This window comes from Aquarana catesbeiana, unplaced genomic scaffold (genome assembly GCF_042186555.1).
Source record: "Aquarana catesbeiana isolate 2022-GZ unplaced genomic scaffold, ASM4218655v1 unanchor235, whole genome shotgun sequence".
Classification (NCBI taxonomy): domain Eukaryota; kingdom Metazoa; phylum Chordata; class Amphibia; order Anura; family Ranidae; genus Aquarana; species Aquarana catesbeiana.
Window position 1 is genome coordinate 680855 of NW_027362663.1, and position 24968 is coordinate 705822.

The 24968-nt window shown below is 44.2% G+C and overlaps 1 protein-coding gene and 1 pseudogene across 1 annotated transcript in view; one reads left to right on the forward strand and one right to left on the reverse strand.

The window, feature by feature from the left end:
• Window positions 1-24968, reverse strand: part of LOC141121932 (uncharacterized) — a 603393-nt gene that overhangs the window by 266298 nt on the left and 312127 nt on the right. The window lies entirely within an intron of this gene.
• The window catches only part of LOC141121951 (uncharacterized), a 59069-nt pseudogene that overhangs the window by 4424 nt on the left and 29677 nt on the right, over window positions 1-24968 (forward strand).

Sequence of the window (24968 nt, forward strand, 5' to 3'; positions counted from 1 at the left end):
TTTGGGGTGTTTGCTTTCCAATATGGGGTAATTTTTTGGCCAATTCCATTGTCCTGATGCTCCAGGGCCTTCAAAAGTGTAATAGGTGGTTGAGAATTGAGATGTGTCATTTATGCTCGTAGAACGCCTGAAGGTGCTACTTCAATGTTGGTCCTCTGTATGTGGCCAGGCTGTGAAAAAGTCTCACACATGTGATATTGCCATACTCAGGAGGAGTAGCAGAATCTATTTTGGGGTGTAATTTGTTGTATGCATATGCTCTGTGTGAGAAATAACCTGATAATATGACAATTTTGTAAAAAAAAAAAAAAATCTTCATTTTGCTAAGAATTGTGGGAAAAAATTACAACTTAAAAAAACTCACCATGCTACTTACTTAATACCTTGGAATGTCTACTTTAGAAAAGGGATCATTTTGGGGGTATTTGTACTTTCCTGACCTGTTAGTGTCTCAAGAAATGAGATACACCTGATGTACTGAAGGCCTGATCAGATGTGATCAATTTTCAGTGATTGGCACCATAGTTTGTAGACTATAACTTTCACACAGACCAAATAATATACACTAATTTGAGTTATTTTTACCAAAGCTATGTAGCAGTATAAATTTTGGCCAAAATTTATGAAGAAACTAATTACTAATTTGCAAAATTTTATGACAAACAAAGTCATTTTTTTCACAAAATTTACGGTATTCTTTTATTTATAGTACAAAAAAAACCCACTAGTGATTAAATACCATGTAAAGAAAGCTCTATTTGTGTGAAAAAAAGGACACAAATTTCATATGGGTAGAGTGTTACATGACTGATTAATTGTCATTCAAAGTGTGAGAGCGCTGAAATTTGGTCTGGGCAGGAAGGGGGTGTAAGTGCCCTGTATTGAGGTGGTTAAAAAATAAACCTACAGTGTCCCCTGATGTAGTTCCTTTGTTAATCATGCTGCACCGCCGACCCGAAAAAAAAAAAAATTGTTCCACAGTCAACTAAGGCAAACCGCCAAATGCCTGGCTTGCCATTTGACAGTTCTTATATAGGTAAGGGGCAGAGCCAACCAGCGACGTCAACTTGAAGAACCACCCCCCTTGTGATGTCACTGACCAGTGCATGTTGGGCACCACCCCATGTTGGCGCTTGCTCGTCCCTCCCCATTGCTGACCTGCCAAGCTGCATGCTCAGATATGGGTCTGGTATAGATTTGGGGGGGGGGGCATGCGGTTTTTTTTTGTTTTTTTTTATTTCTGCGTGGGGTTCCCATTAAAATTAATGCCACACCAGAAGGGCCTGGTATGGATTTAGGGGACCGCCATGACGTTTTTTTTTTAAATATATTTTTCTATTGCCGACAATGGTATTGTATTGCCGGCAATTTAAATGTCATTTCATTTTTTTTTTCTTTAGAAATGTAAGTTTTGCTGCAGGTTCTATACATGGTACAGATGCACCACTTTACAGGCAGACTAAGGGGACCCCCCAGGCACTATATTTAAAAAAAAAAAAATTTTATTGTTTTACTTTAACCACTTGCCGACCGCACTTCAATATACTTTCCTATAGCTGAATGATGGCTACAGCATGGCTGACTAGTTCTGGGAGGCCATATATTGATGTCCTTCCGTGCTCAGGCTGCCGCCTAGGGTGCGCACCTGTCTGTGATTGCTGGGTCTGTGGGACCCAGTGCATCATGGATCGAGGTAATGGGCAAATCACAGTGACCCTTTACCATGTGATCGCTCTGCCCAATGATGGAACGATCACTTTGTCAACAAACCGGAATCATGCCCGGTTCATCTCACGCAGCTGCTGTGTTTCTCTGTCCTATCCTCACACGCTGTATTAATGTGAGGAGAGGAGAGAGAAACACTGCAGCAGCGTGAGTTGGCATGATCCGGAGTGCCCCTACAGTGCCATCCCTGTGCCCCTACAGTGTCATCAGTGCCACTACTATGTTGTGATGTTTGCTTTCCAAAATGGGGTCATTTTGTGCGCGTTTCCATTGTCCTGGTGCTCCAGGGCCTTCAACAGTGTGATAGGTAGTCAGGAAATTAGATGTGTAATTTTATGTCCTTAGAACTCCTGATGGTGGTCCCTGCATGTCAGGCCTCTGTATGTGGCCAGGCTGTGTAAAAATCTCACACGTGGTATCACCATACTCAGGAGGAGTATCAGAATGTGTTTTGGGATGTAATTTTTGCTATGTTCATATTATGTGTTAGAAATATCTTATACATGGAGAACTTTGTGTAAAAAATAATGTTTTTATTTTCTTTCCACATTTTCCAAAAACTTGTGGAAAAAAATGACATGTTCAAAAAACTCATTATGCCTCATAGAATAGATTTTGGGATGTTTACTTTCCAAAATGGGGTAATTTTTTGGGGGTGTTTCCATTGTCCCGGTGCTCTGGGACCTTCAAAAGTGTGATAGGTAGTCAGGAAATTAGATTATTGTAATTTATGTAATGCATTTATCGCTAGAACGCCTGATGGTGCTCCCTGCATGTTGGGCCCCTGTATGTGCCAGCGCAGTGTAAAAGTGTCACACATGTGGTATCGCCATACTCAGGAGTAGCAGAATGTGTTTTGGGGTGCAATTGCAAGTATGCATATGCTGTGTGTGAGAAATAACCTGTTAATATGACAATTTTGGGAACAAAACGTCACTTTGCAAATAATTGTGGGAAAAAAATTACAACTTCTACAAAACTCACCATGCCTCTTACTAAATACCTTGGACTGTCTACTTTTCAAAAAGGGGACATTTGGGGTTTTTTGTACTTTCCTGGCTTGTTAGTGTCTCAAGACACATCGGGTGTGATCAATTTTCAGTGATTGGCACCGTAGCTTGTAGACTCTATAACTTTCACAAAGACCAAATAATATACACTGATTTGGGTTATTTTTACTACTTTTCAAAATTTTATAACATAAATGAAGAAAATGCATTTTTTATACAAAATTTTCAGTCTTTTTTTATTTATAAAGCAAAAAATAAAAAACCCCATTGATAATAAAATACCACCAAAAGAAATCTCTATTTGTGTGAAAAAAGGACACAAATTTCATATGGGTACAATGTTGCATGACTAATTACTAATTACATGAGTAATTGTCATTCAAAGAGTGAGAGCGCTGAAAGCTGAAAATTGGCCTGGGCAGACGGGGTGAAACCACCAAGTGGTTAAGCATCATTAAAATCCCTGCTCCTGGAAAAACAAACTTTTTAACAAAAAAATTGTATTGATACATGTCCCCTCAGGGCCCCCATATCCTTTTTATAGCCAATTACTTGTATATAAGCCTTCAAAATAATTTACTTTTGATTTTTCAAGTTCGGGTCTCATAGACTTTAATAGGGTTTACCGTTTCAGTCAGAACTGTTTCTCTGTTCGGGAGTCCTGGTGCAAACCAAAAGGGGGGGGGGGGGGGGTCGGTGTTCGGGCCATCTCTAGTTACAATGAATGTTTTATTATATATTCAGAGTGGAAACCTCAGAGATTATAATATTGTTGTTAAAGAAGAGTATAAAGAGGAGGATGAGGAGTATGGAGTGATGGAGGAGTTTTCAGAAGGACACAAGGATATGATGGAGCCACCAAATACCAGGAACCCACCAGAGAGATGTCCCCGTCCTCTGTATTCCCGGGATTCCACACAGGAAGGTCACATCATCCCTCACTGTTACAAGGTTGGTGGGATGTTGCATCTCGAACATGGACATGTGGTGACAATGTGTGGATTTTTTTATGTGATGTCACAATAGAGCTTATATTTTATAGATTATATCTCATTTTCTTGATTTAGAGTGGAGATCCAATCGATATAGAATTTGAGGTTAAAGCAGAAGAAGAAGAGAGGTATGTGAGGGATGATCAGCAGTCTATGGAGGAGGATGGAATAACGGGGACATTTATAGAGGAGGACACTCCTACAGAGATCAGCACAGGTGGGTCATTAACACTAAATACATTCCTCCACCCATACTGCTCACTGATTGGTCCAGAGTAGGGCAAGGACTGGGTGATATCAGCCTGTAATACCCTGGTCACTTTCCTGAGCTGTGTTCCCCGTCCTGTATTCCTGTATTTCTCTCGGATAATCTTCCTTCTCTGTGCTGCAGACACAATTTATGTATCTAGACTGGATTTATGGAGATTCTGGGGTTCAGCTGGCAGCAAAATGTTCATTTTCACCATAGAATTTACTAGACCTAGGAACCTGGGGTATGTAATTTGGGTCTTCTGCCCCATGTCTGGGTCTAGTAAGATCTCTGACAGAACAATTCTCCCAGGATTACTTGCTCTGTTGTCTGCTGGCTGTGCCGGGTGAAGGGATATGTGTGTATAGTTTCAGACCCAAGTCACTGAGTGCAGTCTCAGGAGATGGGAGGCAGCGGTGTGGGACCTCTGCAACATGTCTCATGTAAACATTTAATCTTCCACTGATTACTGAATACCAATATTATGAGTCTTGACCATTACACTTTATAATTTTATATTGTACATTACATACTCCTGACCCCTGCACTATATACTCTATGTTGTACATTACATCATTCTGATACTATATAGTCTTATCTGTTGTATCTTATACAATATGCTGTACATTACATAGTCCTGAATTCTGCTCTCTTCCCTCTACCCACTGCTATATATACACATAATATGTATTCTCTTTTGTTACACCCATTTTCTACCAGCTGGACATTTTATATCTGATGATTTGATTGGAGCACAGACTTTTACATGTTGATAATAATGTGATAACATCCTCAAACTTTGGAACCTTAAACAGAAAGTGATAATGAGGGAGCAGTCAATAACCCAATGATGGTGGTCTTCAGGATTAGTCCAGTCTTCATCTTGGTTGTTCTCCCCCCATCCTCATTCTCTGACCTCTGGTGGATCTTAGCTCCGCTGTTATTCATGACTAAATCATGGACTAAATAAGGAAGTGCTGTACTTCTTGTGTTGGGAAGATGGCAATGAGTGAAAGAGGGTGTGGGGACACTCGTCCTATAATCCCCTCATCACTGTCACTCCTATAAAAGACAGTTCTCATTGTGTCTTCACTTTCTGACTAAGGTCCATGAATAAAGAAATGAACTGGTAGGAGATCAGAGGACCCATTTACTAGTTACCTTGAGGGGGGAATTGTAAGATCCTCAGAGACAAAGCTGCCTGATGTGGGCGGAGTCCTGGTTTAGGGGAACCAATCTGCTCATGTCTAGTAATAATCTTTTTATTTCTATTTTAGTAGATGGACGGGAGATGAGGAAAACCTCAGAGGATTGTCTCACTTTGTCTCCAGACTGTAAAGTAGAAGATGAGGACATCACACAGTATAGTCCAGGAGAAAACCCGACTACCTCAAATGTCCATCCGGCACCACACAGTGTAGATGGACCATCGTATTCCTCTTATCCTGAGGATCCTCAGACTATGAGGGACGGTGCTGTCCTTCCAACAGATAAGAGGTTTTCCTGTCCTGAGTGCGGGAAGTGTTTTTCACGGAACTTCAATCTTTACACACATCAGAGATTGCACACGGGGGAGAAGCCGTATTCCTGTCCTGAGTGTGGGAAATGTTTTTCATTGAAGTCCAGTCTTCACACACATCAGAGGTTGCACACGGGAGAGAAGCCATATTCTTGTCTTGAGTGTGGGAAATGTTTTTCACAAAATTCCCATCTTCAAATACATTATACAGCTCTGCACACAGGGGAGAAGCGATATTCTTGTCCTGAATGCGGGAAATGTTTTTCACAGAAGTCCCATCTTTACACACATCAGAGATCTCACACAGGGGAGAAGCCGTATTCCTGTTCTGAGTGCAGGAAATGTTTTGCAATGAAAGCACATCTTGCCACACATCAAAGGCTTCACACAGGGGAAAAACCATACTCCTGTTCTGAGTGTGGGAAATGTTTTTCAAACCAATCCTTTTATCACCGACATCAGAGATTTCACATGGGGGAGAAGCGATATTCCTGTCCTGAGTGCGGGAAATGTTTTTCACAGAAGTCCCATCTTTACACACATCAGAGATCTCACACGGGGGAAAAGCCGTATTCCTGTCCTCAGTGCGGGAAATGTTTTTCAGTGAAGTCCAGTCTTTCCACACATCAGAGATCTCACACGGGGGAGAAGCCGTATTCCTGTCCTGAGTGCGGGAAATGTTTTTCACAGAAGTCCAATCTTTCCACACATCAGAGATCTCACACAGGGGAGAAGCCGTATTCCTGTCCTGAGTGCGGGAAATGTTTTTCACTGAGATTCAATCTTTACAAACATCAGAGATCTCACACGGAGGAGAAGCCACTTTCCTGTCCTGAGTGAGGGAAGTATTCCTCACTGGACTGCTGTCTTCCTGTACATCAGGGATCCCACACAACCCTCGAGGGGTATTCGTGCCTTGAGTGCGGGAAATGTCTTCTATATGAATGTTGCTGGACATCACAGCTCTCATGTGGGGAAGAAGCACACCCTGATATACACCTCAGATATACTCCATGGCTGATCTTCATCATGTAAGAAACAGTTGATAAGGAGATCAGAGATCACCGAAGACATGGATGAAGTGTTGTACCGTGTTGGCCATTGATAGCAGTATAAAAATAAAAATGAAGTCATTACCTTTCATCCATTTTTTTGCTTTTGTAAATATTTAGCGGTCTATTAAAAAAAAAGTTAAATGAATGTTGCACGCATTCCTCCAGCTGTGAGAAATATTGGTAATTTTTTTTGTATTTCCAAAAATACTTTATTAGAAAAGAGGTGAAGTTAGATGGTCCCAAAGGCCTAGGAATACACAAAGGGGCAGTGACTACAATCATCAGTAACATCCGATTGTAGAAACAATATTCAGCATAATAAAGACATGTGAAATCTGTTGATATTCAGAGATGGTGACAGGAGCGAGTGTCTTGTCTCTATGACCAACATTTCAAAGCTCATCATGGAAACTACACCAAGTAATAATTGTAGGAAGTGTGTACTGAGATGTAGTCTTGGAACAAAAGAGAGGCGGCAGAACAATCTCCAGAATCTAAAGTATCGGTCGTATTTTATTTCATACAATGATTTCCTATTACTATTGGTACCATCTAGTGGCAATAAATTGGTATTGTTCTAATTTTCCGGATGGAGGTATTTCAGAAAAAAATGCTTATTACAGTCTCTAGATGGAGCTGACGATCATAGGAAATCACATCAATTTAATTATACAAAATTATTCCACACCACACATTTATAACAGCTGGGCAAATGCTTGTCATGATCTTCCAACACATTTTCTATTTATAGACCCCTTAGTTTCCTTGGTCAGACATGATTTCATACTAATACCTGAGATCATACTCATACACTTATGAGTACAGTACACACTGAAGAATATAAGTTAAAGAATATGTAAACCCAACATGTCATATTCCTGATATGTCTCTGCTGTACCATGTACTGGTATCAAGAAGTCTCCTATTGTCTTTGTATTGCTTCCTTTGTGTGAAATCCCTGGTGATCCTGCCAGTCCCTCTGCTTTCCTAATAAAAAAACTGATCACACTAGGCATGAGCACAGTGTGGTCCATGTGCGGGCTGTACTGAGAACTCAGCCTGCTCTCCTCTATTGATTAGACTTCTGCTGGTACGTCTCATCTACTGGGAAGACGAGTGTACTGCTGTTTCAATCTCCCAGCTCTCTATGCAGTTGAAAATAGAGGTGTTGTAATTATGATGAAGAAATACATTTTATAATCTTCTGGCGGAGATGTTAAAATCGGTTAGGCCTCAAGACAAGATATATGGACTAAAGGTCTTTGTGAACTCATATGTTTTCCAAGTTATCAATGGATCAACCAACAGACTTGCCTGAACAATAATGGCCCATTTCACAAAACAAAGAAGATATTTACCTGTCTTGGTGGGTAAATAAAAGCGACAAACTCAGCCACAGAAAAAATTGTTATACAGACTATTATCACATAAACACCCCTGTCCTGCAAAACCCATTGTGTTATGCCACGTACACACGAGCAAACTTTTCGACTGGACTGGTCCGACGGTCTATCCGACGGACTTTGGGCGGACTTCCGACAGACTTTCCGAACAAACAGACTTGCCTACACACCAAAGTCCGACGGATTCGTACGTGATGACGTACGACCAGATTAAAATTAGGAAGTTGATAGCCAGTAGCCAATAGCTGCCCTAGCGTTGGTTTTCGTCCGTCGGACTAGCATACAGACGAGATGACTTTTCGATAGGAACTGGGTTCCGACGTAAAGATTTGAAACGTGTTCAAAATCTAAAGTCCATCAGATTTTCGACCGAAAAAGTCCGCTGCAGGTCCGATGAAGCCCACACACAGTCGAATTGTCTGCCGGACTCTGTCCGCCGGATCAGTCCGGTCGAAAAGTCCGCTCGTGTGTACGTGGCATTAGATTTTAGGAGCTGTCCAAAGTTCACTTCAAATGGTGCAGTCAGTATTACGTTTAAAATACATGTAGTTATAAGTCATTCGAATTATAATATTATATTCCAGGGCACAGATACGATTAAAATTTTAGTATCTACTAACCTAATGATAATTCTGCTATAAGGTAAAAATATAAAGGTTGTGATTTAGGACAAAGTATAAGTAGAATTGTTTAAGATGCCAATCAGTATTATGAAAGACATATGAATCGTGATTAAACTGTATAAAATTTTACACATAGCATGTGTCTTTAGATAAACAAATATTCATCGGATATACCAGAATTATACATTTATCCACATAGATAACTATTTCATGTGATATTGATATATATATATACCACGTGTCTTTCCTAGATAGACCAGTCTTTATAAGATATACATTTTTATATATATATATATATATATATATATATATATATATAGAACCATTTTATGTGATAGTGATTAATCAATATTATTCTGAGTGTATTTTATATTAGACCAGTGACCAGAATACTTACAGATATATATTCTTCTCACCAAGATACAAACAAATACACATTATGAAAATTGAACATTTTATTTAAAAGATAGTTCAGAACACATTTTTCTGCTCTCGGACACGCCTAGTGGTTGAAGGTGATATTACCTGAAACTCACTAAAAAGTAAATTATTAAAATTTCTTAAAATTTTCTAATAGAAAAGAAGCCATACCTTTTGGGCTGAGCCTATTATAATTTTTATGATATTATTGTCTGAGATGGTATTTAGAGGGAGGAGAGATGCCATGAGGGGAGACTCAAGAACATTCAGAAACACCTGATTACCATCAATAACACACGCAGACACATACACCATTCATCTGCTCACACTTGTACATTCACGAAGATTCCTGAACACCTTATGCTTTGGAACTCGGACGTCGCAAGAAGTAATTCCTCTTTAAGAGTATCCATCTTGAAAGCCACGGTAGCCATTCTAAAAACTCTGGTAACCAGCAATTCAGACCAGTAGTCGTTTTGGAACGGGTAATTATGTCGTGTTGATTTTATCTTATATTTATTTGTGTTCTCTTAAATATTAATTTATTGAGTATTTTACAATTGATAATTTTTCTCCTGAATCAATAACCGCCTTGTAGATTTTTCTCTAAAGATTAAATTTTCAATATATATTTTTCATTTTGCATAGTTTCCATTTTATGACATAACAAACATCTAATTTTATTTCACGCTGTTAACCACTTAAGTTTATCACTGCTGTATCACATCAAACGTACTATACTCCAATTTAGCGGGTGTTTTTTATAGATATTCAAGATTTTATGTAACGCAATCAGTTTTTTAATTTTATGTACCGTTTGTTTATGTCAACCAATATATATAACTATTTTGTATGATTACATGTCTGGTGAATACATTTCATATTTTTAGACTGTGGTCATAATTGATTGAATTTGTATCTTAAAAATATCATCGTTAAAAATGACTTAATCATTAACACTGTGCAGGAAAACTTTCCTTAATAAGCGTAACAGAGGGTATGTTATTACTTATAAAAAAAAAGGAAAAAGGTATTTAAAATATGTGCGTTTGCAAGTGTGTGCAGGGCAACTTTTTTTAATACATCTTATTAGAATTATTTTTTTTTACTTGTTTATTCTTGTTTATTAACTTTATTGCTATCACAAGTGGATAATAACATCCCATGTGATATCATTGGGCAGGTGACAGGTCCTCTTTATGAGGCATCGGGGGTGTATTAGACCTCCAATGTCTCCTCTACCCTCCAATGCACAGATGGAGCTCGGTTAGATGCTTCCTTGGCGGTATCATCCAGGGAATGATGGCTCAGAAACGGGAAACACTCAGAGCTGAGGATTGCTGGCTTCATTCAGTGCAGAGGAGATCGGGGGGATGGACGGTCACCAGTCGCCTTTCTTTTGGCTTCCTAGCTGGGTGCAGTCTCAGGCTCCCAGGATGATCGTGAGAGCACAGGAACGACACAGGGGGGGTCATGGTTGGGGGACAAGGGCTGCTTGCAGTGTAAAAGAGATCAGGCAGCTATACAGCCCCCTGGATCACTCTTACTGTGCAGCTGGGAGCCGACAGAAGAAAACAAGCACTGCTACTGCCGCCATCAGCTTGTGATTAACCCTTCACTCTCTGGGTGTACTATGTACCTCCAAAAAGCTCAACTGGTTAAATAACATGTCTGGGGGTTCTAATACTGGGGGGAGGGTGCTAATCTTGGGGCGGTCCTAATACTGGGGGGAGGGTGCTAATCCTGGGGGGTCCTAATCCTGGGGGGGTGCTACATCTCTCTGATGTACAGAAAGTGCTGCATTTATAAAGGAAAAATCACCAAGGAACCCCCCCCCAAGGTTCTTCTATGTATTTGGGGGACCTCTGCAGGCTCTGTGTGCTGCTTAAAAAAAAAAAGAAGCCAGCAATGAAATGTAATTTTCTGGAAATTTAAACCGATTAATTTTTTCTTTGTAAATGTCACTTTATCTGTAGCCCATCCTACAGCAAGAATGAAAAAATGTATAGAGGCCCCCCATAATATATACCATACCCTTTGACTCTAAGATGTATATTAAAGGGGTATATTACACTAAAAAGTGTTTGCCCCCCCAGAAGGTATATACCAGACCCTTCATCCAAGCATGCAGCCTGGCTGACCAGGAAAGGTAGAGGGATAAGCATGGCGGGGCCGAACCGCGGCTCCATGTCTGAATGAATACACAGAGCGGCAGCTCGGCTTGGGTGACCCCATAGCAAGCTGCTTGCTGTGCGGGCACTCAACAGGAGGGAGGAGCCAGGAGTTCCATCCAGGGACCAGAAAAGAGGAGGATCTGGGCTGCTCTGTGTAAAACCACTGCACAGAGGAAGTAAGTATAATGCTGCGTACGCACGGTCGGACTTTTCGGCTACAAAAGTCCGACCAAATCTGGCAGACAATCCGACCGTGTGTGGTCTGCATCGGACTTCCGATGGACCGTTTCGGTTGGAAATCCGACGTACTTTAGAATTGAAGCCTGCTTCAAATCTTTACGTCGTAACTCCGCCGGACTCAGTTCCTGACGGAAAGCCCGTTCGTGTGTATGCTGGTCCGACGGACCAGATACGACGGAAGGGCAGGGTACTGCATCTCGCGCTCGCTGCAATAGGAAAAACAACATTTCCTATTGCGGCGAGCGTGGGGCATCCCAGGCCCTTAGGTCTGGTATGGATTTTAAGGGAACCCCCTACGCTGAAAAAGTCCCTGGGCATGCTGGGGCTGTGCCGTTTTAGGGGGCGTGGTCAACATCACCCAGTGACCACGCCCCCTAAAACATCACAGTCCCAGCATGCCCAGGGACTGTGACGGCATAAGGGGGCGGGGTCTCCGCCTATATAAGTCACATCGGAGCGCTCAGAGAGCATTCCAGCCAGAGAGACCGTCGTGTCAACATCGGAAGAAGAGAAGAAGCCCAGAAGTCCAGGCCTCCGCTGGCAAAAGAGCGGCATGAAGATAGCGGAGGAGTCGGCAGAAGAACTGGAACACTGGGAGAAGAGGCCAGAGAGAGCAGAGAAGAGGAACCTGAGGGACCTCCGAAGTCAGAAGAAGACCCCCGAAGCCGGAAGAAGACCCTCCCGGAGCTGTCTAATAAATTACTTTAAAAACCTGTGTAGTGTGTTTTATTATTGACACTTTTTCCCTAGGTGAATGGGTAGGGGTACCATGTACCCCATACTCATTCACATAGGGTGGGGGGCCGGGACCTGGGGGCCCTCTTATTAAAGGGGGCTCCTGGATTCCGATAAGCCCCCCGCCCGCAGACCCCGACAACCAACGGCCAGGGTTGTCGGGAAGAGGCCCTTGTCCTCATCAACATGGGGACAAGGTGCTTTGTGGTGGGGGGGCCCGCAGGGCGCCCCCCCTCCCCAAAAGCACCCACCCCCCCATGTTGAGGGCATGCGGCCTGGTACGGTTCAGGAGGGGGGCGCTCGCTCGTCCCCACCCCCTTTCCTGTCGTGCCGGGCTGCGTGCTCAGATCGGGTCTGGTATGGATTTTGGGGGGGACCCCACACTGTTTTTTCAGCGTAGGGGGTTCCCCTTGAAATCCATACCAGACCTAAGGGCCTAGGATGCCCGCGACGGGGCTCGCAAGCTGTCAATCTCGCCGATAAAAGCGTCGAGATTGACATACTTTTCTAGTCCCATCGTACCTGAGTCACGTTCAAAATGAACGGACTTGTCCGTGTGTGGAAAAGTCCGTTCATTCTGAAAGTCCGGCGGAAGACCGGATTCCGGAAAGTCCGGTCGTGTGTAGGCAAGTCCGTTCGTTCAGAAAGTTCGGCGGTGGTCCGCCGGAAGTCTGGCAGCAAGTACGTTGGACCTAGCTTCCCAGAAAGTCTGAGCGTGTTTACACGGCATTACATGTTTGTTATTTTAATATAAAAAAGTGAGACTTTACAATCACTTTCATAGCCTCCTGCAATTGTCTTGAGGGCTGCAGTTCCTCTGAGCTCCACAAAGTGGTGACCCCACTTCTACCCAGACTGGTAGTCTGGAGGACTGGAAGTGAGGTCAGGTACAGACAGGAAGTGTTGTCAGTTATAAATAGAAAAGAAGAGAAGGTCTGGTACTACCCGTGACACACCTCTATCCCTATACAATACAACAAAGCAGAAATAGCCCATGTGCTGGACAAGCCACGTCATAACGCAATGACGTAGATGGAACGCGGAAGTCACACTGAAGGCGTGGAGCCACGCCATAACGCAATGACGCAGCTGGAACGCAGAAGTCACACTGAAGCCATAACACGATGACACCGCTGGACCACGGAGATCACATGACAGGTGTGGAAGCATGGCGCCGATGTGCAGGTGGCTTCGCCCATCTGGCAGAAAGGAGGGGACAGCAAGGGAGGAGAACCTCCCCTTCACACATTGCAGTCCTCCCGGGACAAATGGAGACCGCAGCTGCCCACAGAGAAAACCACAGCTGGAACCAAAGATAGTTGTGAACAAATAGCACAATGTACTGATATAGAAGGGCTATGTAATGTGGCCCAAAGTAGGAGCAGACCAAAAAAGGGCATATGGGTGTCTTCCACCCGGGTTCACTACAAAAGAAGAAAAAGTCTGGTACTACCCGTGACACACCTCCATCCCTAAACAATACAACAAAGCAGAAATAGCCCATGGGACTTTGAGTGAGATGAGCACGGGGACCAACAAAAGTAGAAATAAACATGGTTAAATAATTTATTGAAATCATGAGTAAATACATGGACATAAAAGCCAAACTATTGAGGATAGCATAATGACATAAAAACATTCACATGTGTTGTTATATTGGATATAAGGAGTTATACAGGCATCTAATACTCGATGCGTTTCATGAGCCACTGCTCGCTTCTTCAGGAGTAGATCTTTATATCCAGTAGATCTAAAAAACAAAGTATCAATTAAAAGTATACTGTATATCACAAAAAATATCTCTTTGCAAATAGAGGCCCTAAAAGAGCCCCATACTTACAAATCGGCAGTAGCCGAAGTTCCAAAAAGTGATCTCTCAGAGGTGGCTACGGGATATGTCTGGCCCGGGAGCTGAAAGGGGGGAGCTAACAGCAAACCAAATCAATTGGTACTAAGGGACCCAAAGTGTGCCAAGAAGATATCCCCCCACCATTACACCACCACCAGCCTGAAACGTTGATACAAGGCAGGATGGATCCATGCTTCCATGTTGTTTATGCCAAATTCTGACCCTACCATCTGAATGTCGCAGCTGAAATCGAGACCCATCAGACCAGGCAACATTTTTCCAATCTTCTATTGTCCAATTAAGTGGTCGGATTTCCAAATCCTGTATTTCACCTTATAAGCTCAGTTTACTGTTAAAAATAACTGTGAAATGCAAAACACCGGTGGGTGTAACTGAGGGCAAAGGCAATAAATTATCCAATTTTTGGTAAAATATAAATGATGAGGTTAATATTGCATGCGCCCATGAAATTGTGACAGACTTCAGTACCCTATATTCTCTATAGGTGGCGCTTCAAAGCCCCCTATAGGTCTTCAGTTTAGTGTTTTGGAGGAAGTCTGGTGATAGAATTATTGCTCTCATTCCGGTGTGCGCGGTGATATGTTACAAATATTTTCAAGCACAGACACCCCCGATGCATGTGTTTATCTTCGTACGTATGTATATGTTGGGTAGGCCTCAAATTTGGGGGGGGGGGATGAGGTAATTTAATGTGCTTGGGTGTAATTATTTATTTTTTGCTTAAAGCGGGGATCCACCCATAAATGGAACTTCTGCTAATCGGATTCCTCCCCACCTGCGATGTCACATTTGGCACCTTTCAGGGGGGAGCGGATACCTGTCGAATCCAGGTATTTGCTCCTATTTCCGAGCAAAGATCGCCGCACATTGTGCAGCTGCAGTATTTGTTTTTTTACCTAGGTGGAACGCCGCTTTAACTTTTTTTTTTCATCACATAGGACAGGACTGATAAATTTGCTTTGAATCTTGGAGCTAAAAAAGTTTGGAGCCGTTTTTTTTTTTAACCACTTTAGCCCCGGAAGGTTTTACCCCCTTCCCAACCAGAGCACTTTTTACAATTTGGCACTGCGCTGCTTTAACTGTTAATTGCGCGGTCATGCAATGTTGTACCCAAACGAAATTTGCGTCCTTTTTTTCCCACAAATAGAGCTTTCTTTTGGTGCTATTTGATCACCTCTGTGGTTTTTATTTTATGCGATATAAATGAAAAATATAAACAAAAATTAAAAAAAAATGATATTTCTACTTTTTGTTATAAAAAAAATACAATAAACTCAAATTTAGTCATACATTTAGGCCAAAAAGCATTCAGCCACATGTCTCGGGTAAAAAAAAAAAAATTAATAAGCATATACTTATTGGTTTGCGCAAAAGTTATAGCGTCTACAAACTAGGGTACATTTTCTGAAATGTACGCAGCTTTTAGTTTATGACTGCCTATCTCATTTCTTGAGGTGCTATAATGGCAGGGCAGTACAACCCCCCCAAATGACCCCATTTTGGAAAGTAGACACCCCAAGGAATTTGCTGAGAGGCTTGTTGAGCCCATTGAATATTTTTATTTTTGTTGGCACAAGTGATTGAAAAATGATATATTGCTCAAACATGCCATGGGCATATGTGAAATATGTGACAGGCAGTGCTGTGTCTTGGCCTAGGCTGACAAGGCCTAGGCCTAGGATAACACTTTGCAGGGGGGCGGCAAGAAAGCCGCCCCCCCCGCACGAAAAAAGCCCCCCTCGAGTTCCAATGGCCGCACAAATAGAGTCCTCCATAAAGTGGCATAAAGTGAATGGCTCAGCTGTGCTCAGGCGGGCGGAGCAGTCCCCGCTCAGCTATGCTCGAGCAGAGGGGCAGTCTCAGCTCACGTCGGCTGTGCTGCGCTCGGCTGTGCTCTGGCAGGGGGGCGTCCCCACTTGGCTGGGCTCGGCTGGGCTCAAGCAGAGGGGCAGTCTCAGCTCACCTCGGCTGTGCTCAGGTGTGGTCGGGTGGGGGGGCGGTCCCTGCTCAGCTCACCTTGGCTGTGGTTGGGCGGTCCCCGCTCAGCTCACTTCAGCTGTGCTCCACTATGCTCGGGCGGGAGGAGGCAGTCCGCACTTAGCTCACCTCAGCTGTGCTTGGGCGGCGGGGCAGTGCCTGCTCAGCTCACCTTGGCTGTGCTCGGCTATACTCAGGCAGGAGGGGATGGTCCCCACTCAGCTCACTTAGGCTGTGCTCGGCTATGCTCGGACGGGCGGTCTTGACTCATGTCGGCTTGGCTGGGCTCAGCGGAGGGGACGGTCACAGTGATGTATCATATAAGTAATGATGACCGACAAATGTATTAGAAGAAGGATACTGACCATGTCCACAGCCCCTGACCGTGTCCACAGCCCCGCAGACCCTGACCATGTCTTCAGCCCCTGACCATGTCCGCTGCCCCGCAGCCCCTGACCATGTCCACAGCCCCTGACCATGTCCGCAGCCCCTGATCATGTCCGCAGCCCCTGACTATGTCCACAGCCCCTGACCATGTCCGCAGCCCCTGACCATGTCCGCAGCCTCTGACATGTCCGCAGCCTCTGACCATGCCTGCAACCCCTGACCATGTCCGCAGCCTCTGACCATGTCCGCAGCCCCTGACCATGTCCGCAGCCTCTAATAATGTCCGCAGCCCCTGATCATGTCCGCAGCCTCTGATCGTGTCCCCAGCCTCTGATCAAGTCCAGAGCCTCTGATCTTGTCTGCAGTCTCTGATCATGTCCCCAGCCTCTATCCATCTCCTGTATCATGTCTGCAGTCTCTGATGATGTCTGCAGTCTCTGACCGTCTCTTGTATCATGTCCGCATTTTCTGACCGTCTCCTGTATCATGTACGCAGTCTCTGACCATCTCCTGTATCATGTCCGCAGTCTCTGACCAGCTCCTATAGTATGTTTGCAGTCTCTGACCAACTCCTGAGTTGGAGCTCTAGGAAGAGGTGGAGCCTAAATAGGAAGGGGTGGAGTTTACAGATGAAGGGGTGGGTCTTAAACAGGAAGGGGTGTGACAAATTCAGATAGGGGCGCCCGATTTTAGTCTTGCCTAGGGCAGCACAAAACCAAAATACACCACTGGTGACAGGTACTCTTTTTAACAAAATCGGGGTCTATTAGACTCTAGAACCCTCCTCTGCCCTCAAAGCATCTGAACACACCAAGATCGGTGTGATAAGATGCTTTCCCAATCTCCCAATGACGCTGTTTATATCCGGCAAAGCTGAAGTGATGAAATGCTCGTAGCTTCCAGTTTCTTAGGCCATAGAGATGATTGGAGCCATTCTGATCTTCAATCAGCTCTATGGTCAGCTGGTGGAACCACTGGCTGCATTATCAGGTTTCCCAGTGGGACAGGAGAGCCAGAGAAAACCAAGGAAGGCGACGGAAGGTGGGACGTTTCCTCCCACTGCTTGTAAAAGCAGTCTAGCGGCTAATTAGCCACTAGGATTGCTTTTACATGAAAGCCAACTGCTGGCTGAAAAGAACGATATCAAGATGATACCTTAACCTGCAGGCATCATTCTGGTATAACCACTCAAAGTCTATCAGGAGGGATGGGGCGGAGTGTCGCTACGTAGGAGCGCTCCGTAGGAAGCCTGGCGCCACCGCCCTCCCCGCATATCCGCTCAAACTGTGAGGAGGAAGCTGGGAAGCCACAAAGATGCCGGCGCAGAGAGATGATGCCGGTACGGAGCGGAATGGGAGAAGAGAGAGACAGCTGCTAACCACTACCGCTGCCGCCGCTACTGCTGGGATAAGCCCTCAACACCGCAACCAACGCGGATATCTGGAGCGGGAGCTCTGAAGCAACGGAGGGGGGAGAGAACCCTGGGTGTTGGAGCTGCTAAACAAGCAATAAGGTAACGCCGCAACTGGAGGGGGGTAGCCTGCAGGAAGACACACGGGAATAGGAGCAGAGTGAAGCGAGAGCCGAGGAGAGGCCCCGTGTAAGCTGATATCCCCTTGTGTGTCTCCCCGGCCCCCCCCTGTGAAGTCTCTAGAGAAGCAGCTGGAAAACAGGGTAAGAAATCAAACGTTGCTCTGCATTTACTCTGCATTACTCTGCGTTACTCTACATTTATATTTTCCGGGTAAGAAATCAAACGTTACTCTGCATTTACTCTGCATACTCTGCGTTACCCTGCATTTATATTCTACGGAAATTAACCCTTCTTGTCACTGTTTGAACTACCTGGATCTAGGACTTACAGTAAGGGTTGAGGGAAATATCCCCAGAACAGCAGCAAGTAGTAGAGAGGTGTTTGGGATGTATCTATTTACATACAGGTATCCGGGACAGATGAACTGATTACCTACTACCCGATTTGCATACTACCTGTTTTTCCTACCTGTTTAATGTGAACACCTGTGCGTCCTTACACTCATCCATTTTTGTGACATTATAAATCTCAAAAAGAACTGAGTTGGCTCCATACCTAGAGGAGTAGTCTGAGCGAAAGAAATAAGGATTTTAACTTTAAGTGACACTCTTTATAACAGCGCTAACTGTGTTAACCCTCTAGGACGCATATAGTAGAAGGCAGATGATCTAAAATAGAAGGCCTGACTGCCTTAGCCCCTCTTTCCTATTTCTAAACGCGGGGACCACCTTCTTGACCCCCTTTTTTTTTTTTGATAGCCAAAGGCTAAGAGGACAAAGTATCTGGTAGAGATACCGGCCACTCGGGGCTACCTGGACTATATAAGTGAATACCCGATATAGGGACAGAAGGGTAGAGAGGCAGGAGTAAGATTAACTCAAAAAGAAACATATATCCTACCCTAAATTGGGGGGTTGGCGGTTAAATTCACTCGTCTCCCCGCTAGACAGAGCCTAGAAAGGATTAGATAGCCGCCCTGTGATACTACTGGGAGGTAAACACACCCGCTCAGATCTGACGTATAGGGTCGGTGGCGAAGTATAGCCTCTACGGAGGACCCCCCATAGATCCAAGTGGATCGAGGGGACTTTTTGTGGACCCAGCATAGGAGCGAAGGTGTGAGCGGGTGTGGGTGTTTGGCCCACTTATATTTGAGGGCCAGGAGAGGGAACCGAGGGAGTTGGCTCCCGGTCCCGCAAAGGAGTAACTTAGGTACAGCTAACTACATCTGGGCTTGCACTAATTCTTTGGGGCAGGGCGGAGTATTCTGAGGCCCGGGGAGATGAGGGGGAAGGCAAATAAGGGCAGCAAAGGAACTATAACCGCTCCCAGCCCAGGTGGGATTCAGCGATATATGTCAACCGAGGCCAGCATGTTGGAAGAACCCCAGGGGAGCCCCAGATTGGGAGCACCCTCACGCCCAGGGATAAACAAACAGAAAGGGGCAACAGAAGAGAATAGAAGTAAAAGCGCAAGAGCAAGGATCAGTGGAAGCCAACAGATTCACGGCTTCGAGATACAGGAAGGCTCTCATGGGAGATATGAAGAGGAGGATCTCATCGGGGGGAATAAACCATCACCCCAACTCATACAGGGAGAGGCCCCACAGATCAGAGAAATGCTCACTGAATTACTAATGAAACTGGAGACCTCCCTCAAAAAAGAGATCGCGACCGTAAGGGTAGATATTGGGCATGTGTTGAAAAGGGTGGAAGAGACGGAAGACAGACTGGAAGAACATGAGCGGAGGCTGGAAGGTATGAACACGCAAATAAGGGATCTGCAAAGAGCGAATAGAAGCCTCCTCTATAAATTAGAAGATCAGGAGAATCGCAGCCGACGCAAAAATCTGCGATTCAAGGGCCTCCCAGAAAAAGCCGGGAAGGAAGAGCTGGTGCCGGTATTACAAAAATTGCTAAACCCATTGCTAGATAAAGAAGTGACGGCCCCCTTGAAAATTGACAGAGCCCATAGGGTTGCACGATACCCCAGAAATACATCGGAGAACCCAAGAGATGTGATAGTGAAGTTTCACTATGAGGAGGAAAAAGTCAAAATCCTGGGAAAGCTGCGACATCAACCAGGCTTAAGCTTTGAAGGGGCAGAGATACAGGTCTATCCAGACCTTTCTGCAGAGACCCTCACAAGAAGGAGGCTACTAAAACCATTGACAAGCATGCTGAAAACGACAGAAATACCATACCAATGGGGGTTCCCGGCTTGCTTAATCGGAAAAAAGAATGGACAAACGGCAGTGCTCAGATTCCCAGAAGACCTCGAGGACTTTTGCTGCAAGCTAGATATTGCCCCTCCAAATATCCCGGGCTGGGGTATGGGGGAGACTGTAACCCCAGCGCAAGATAAAGCATGGCGGAGGGAGGGTAGGGGCATGATGGTTAACGCAAGTTAGTATCCAAGAGGCATAGCTAAGGGGAGAAGGGCAATGCCGAGATGAGCGGTGCGGGGGGGAGGGGGGAGGGTGCTGGGGTGACACGGGGAACCCTCGCGACATGAGCCCTATGGGGAAGATGGATGCGGGATGGCATCCGATTGAGGATGACCACCTGACCCATGTTTTGAACAGAGGAATCTGCCCCGCCAGAATAGGCGACCTGTTCCAGAGGGAGGGTGGGGGGAGGTGGGAGTGGAAGGTGGGGGTGGGGGGAGGGGGGTGGGTGGTTGTCCCGGTGGGTTTTCCTTTTTTATTTTTTTATTTTTTTTTGGGTTCTCTCTCCCTCTCTCTCTCCCCTGCTATGCCGCATGGGATTGGCCGGACGCTCCTTCCAGTAATATAAAATGGGAGTAATAAACCTTGTTACCTACAATGTAAGGGGAAGGAATACGGAAAAAAAAAGGTATAAAATCAATCAAGAATTGCACCTTTTAGGTGCAAATGTGGTGTTCCTACAAGAGACCTATGTAACACACTCAAGTAGGGGACTTGCATCTTATTGGTTCCCAGAATGGCGCTATGGGGACGCTAGCTCAGTACATTCAGGGGGAGTGGCCATTGGGTTCGATAGAACAGTAAGGTTTGAAGAAGAGGAGCGACTGGCCGATCCTAGGGGCAGGTTTTTGTTTGTGAAAGGGAAGATGTTTGAGTCATGGATCACATTGGCAAATATCTATGCTCCCAATAGAAACCCGGAGAGCTTCCTAAAGAGAGTCTTGATGAAATTAGAATCTTTTAAAAAAGGGAGGCTAATAGTCGCAGGAGATTTGAACATGTGTATGGACCCTGAGGTGGATACATCAAGGAGTGAGTTAAGATCGGGCACACAGGGAGGGACACTTAAGAAAATGTTAAATCGCATGCAATTGATAGATGCATGGAGGATAAGCCACTTAAAAGCTCGAGACTACACATTCTTTTCCCAGGTACACAAATCATTCTCGAGACTCGACTATATTTTAATAGAACATCAGCTGGTCCCTTTCTTGAAGGTAGCAGAAATAAAGGCTATTACCCTATCCGATCATGCACCGGTGAAAATCCAAGTGGAGATCGCCGGTGCAGATCGATCTAGGACAAACTGGAAACTTAATGATTCCCTGATGCAGTACCCAGATGTAGTTGAGAAAATAGAACAGGAATTAAAAAGTTACTTTAAGATCAACGATACAGAAGATATATCTAGACCTACTCTTTGGGAAGCACATAAAACCTACATAAGAGGGATTTGGATTGCTATGGGAACAAGAAAAAAAAAAGAGAGAGGGGAAAACCTGACACGATTATATAGAGAGATTCAGGAAGCGGAACAGAGTACAAGACCTAGGGGGCTACCCGAAAAGCGTGAATTAATTAAGAAAAGAAGAGACCTGAATGAGTTGCTGGAGAAGGAAAGGAAGTGTGCTTTCGACATGATAAATAGAGATGTATATAGAGAAGGGAACAAACCAGGAAAGTGGATGGCCAGAAGGGTCAGGGAAAAAAAGAATAGGACTTTTATACCTAAAATAAGAGATGAAGAGGGGAACCTAGAATTCTCTACGCCAAAAATTGCTAAGATATTCCACTCTTACTACAGCGCCCTCTACGATGTAGGCCAGAGAGAGAGGGGGAGGGACAAGAGGAAGGAAAGAATAAGGGAGTACCTTCGGGGACTAGACCTCCCCAGGGCAGAGAAGGATATGGTTGAACGTCTGGATGCTCCCATATCCCAAGAGGAGGTAGAAAAGGCAATAAAAAACACCGCCCTGGGGAAGAGCCCGGGCCCCGACGGATTCTCCGTAGCTTATTATAAAAAATTTTCTGAAATACTCGCACCCAAACTATGTGAATATTTGAATGCTCTCGGGGAGAATGAAGAGTCCCGAGAAGAATCTCTATTAGCGCACATCACCCTAATCCTGAAAGAAGGAAAGGACCCATCCTCCCCTGGAAGCTACAGACCAATTTCACTCTTAAATGTAGATACAAAAATCTTTTCTAGAATACTCGCAGACAGGATGAAAATGGGCTTAAAACAATGGATACACAACGATCAGGTAGGATTTGTCCCGGGCAGGGAGGGGAGAGACAATTCCTTAAAAACACTTCTCCTCATGCAGGAAGTAATCAGGAGCAATACCCCAGCAGCCCTGCTATCTATCGATGCCGAAAAGGCATTCAATAGAGTGGATTGGGGATTTATGACGGAAACCTTGAAATATCTAGGACTAGGAGAGAGGATGATGAAATGGATACTCTCATTATATAGACATCCCAAGGCAAGGATTAGAGTAAACGGAACCCTGTCTTGTCCCCTTGAATTGTTTAATGGGACAAGACAGGGTTGCCCCCTCTCCCCAATTCTGTTTGTTTTATCCCTAGAGCCACTCTTAGCGGCTTTTCGTGGGAATGGGGACATTCAGGGAATCAAGGTTGGATCGAAGGAATACAAGATAGCAGCATTTGCTGATGACCTGTTATGCTTTATTACTTGCCCTAGAACAACAATCCCCATGGTGCTAAAGGAATTTGAGCGGTATGGAGGCCGGACAAACTTCAAAATAAACATGAATAAGTCAGAGCTCCTAAATATAACAATCCCAAAGCGAGAGCAGAGAGCACTGCAAATTGGGCTCCCATTTGCATGGTGTGAGAGGGAACTGGCATATCTAGGTATAAAAATACCACCTTCACCGAGGGATCTATTTGTCGCTAACTATATACCCCTACTTAACAAAGCTAAAGACCTATTAGGCAGGATGAGATACAAAGCCCTGTCATGGATCGGCAGGATAAATTCGATTAAAATGTTTGTGTTACCCATGTTATTATATACCTTCCAAATGGTCCCAATAGAAATCCCCCCTAATTTTTTTGTCAAACTACAATCCTTAATAGTGAGATTTATATGGGCACGTAGGCACCCTAGGATAGCATATGACACTTTAACGAGGGATAAAGAAATGGGAGGGCTAGGTGCACCGGATTTAAAAAAATACTACCAGTCGGTGGTGATGGCTAGGATAATTGACTGGTTACACAATAAACATGAGAAAAGTTGGGTGAACATTGAAGTAACACTGAGTGGGGCGGATATAGAAAAATTAATATGGAACCCACCACAACATAGAGATTTGGGTGACAGAACCAATTTTTTGACTAGAAACACTTTTAGAATATGGGATAGGGTAGGTAAGAGTAGCCACTGGGAATTTAATTCACCCTTATTATCACTATTAAACACGGATTATTTTTTACCGGGGAAGGAGGAACATTTATATTTCACGAGATGGGCAAAAAAAGATACAATACAACTTAAAGATGTAATGAGAGGAAATAAACTATACACCTACACTGAAATCACACAGGCTTGGGGGAACAAACCACTAGACAAATGGAGGTACGCCCAGATACAGCACTTTACACGCTCACTACCACAACCACTGAGAGGAAAAGACCAGCTAAGGCCCATAGAAAAATTATTAAGCTCCCCAATGTGCGTGAAAGGAAGTATTTCAAAACTATACAACATCATAAGAGGGGAAGCGAGTAAAGGATATCCCACCTTCCTGGAGAAGTGGGAAAAGGAAATGGGGGGGCTAGAAGGTGTAGATCACAGAAACAAGATCCTAAAGATGGTGCACTTAACGGCAAAAGACTCTCGGACATATGAAATGGCCTATAAAACGATAGCAAGATGGCATAGGACGCCCCAAAGGATACACAAATATGATAAGGAGACCCCTCAAACCTGCTGGAAGGGATGTGGAAAAGTTGGTACTCTTGCCCACTTATGGTGGGAATGCCCTAAAATCCAGAAATATTGGGGAGAAGTCTTAGATGAAATACAACAGATAACGGGGGAGCAGGTCAATAATAACCCCTGGGCGTGCATGTTTCACGACATGGAAAGAGAGATCCCCCAATACACAAAGTCAGTAATCCCATTCCTCTTAAACGCAGCCAAAGCACTGATCCCGTGTCATTGGAAGGATATAGAAATCCCAAGAATGAAGGATTGGATAACAAGAGTAGAATGGGTTAGAGGAATGGAAGAAGCAAGACACTCGACGGAAGGGCGACGAGATAAATATATTAAGATGTGGGCAAGATGGCATGAGTATAGGAATACAGAAAGATACGTGACAATTATGGATGCTTGAGGGGGAGAGAGAGAGGGAAGAGGAGAGGGAGGACAGATATAAATTTTGTGCTCCCCCCCCTTTTTTTTTTTTTTTTTTTTTTTTGGGAGGGGGGGCGAGGGGAGAAAAATATAGATAAGTAAATATTGGTATCTTTAGTGGATGTAAGGGAAAGAGAAAATGTACCTTAAAAGTTTTGTATAAAAATTAGTATATCGCTTTTTAAGCCACAATGATGCGAAAAAGAGAGGGGGCGCAGCGTAAATGACGCAGCTGACTTAAAAACTCTCTAAAAGTTTGCTGATGTGGAAAAAAGAAAAAAAAAAAAAAAAAAATAACCACTCAAAGTCTAGAAACCTACCAGTACGTTGCTGGTCTTTGTTGGGCATATATTGTAATGTTCTTTTTTTTTCATGCAGCCTGTGGGCTGAACGAAAAAAAGATAATGATCTGTGGGTATGCCTACCATTAGAATATC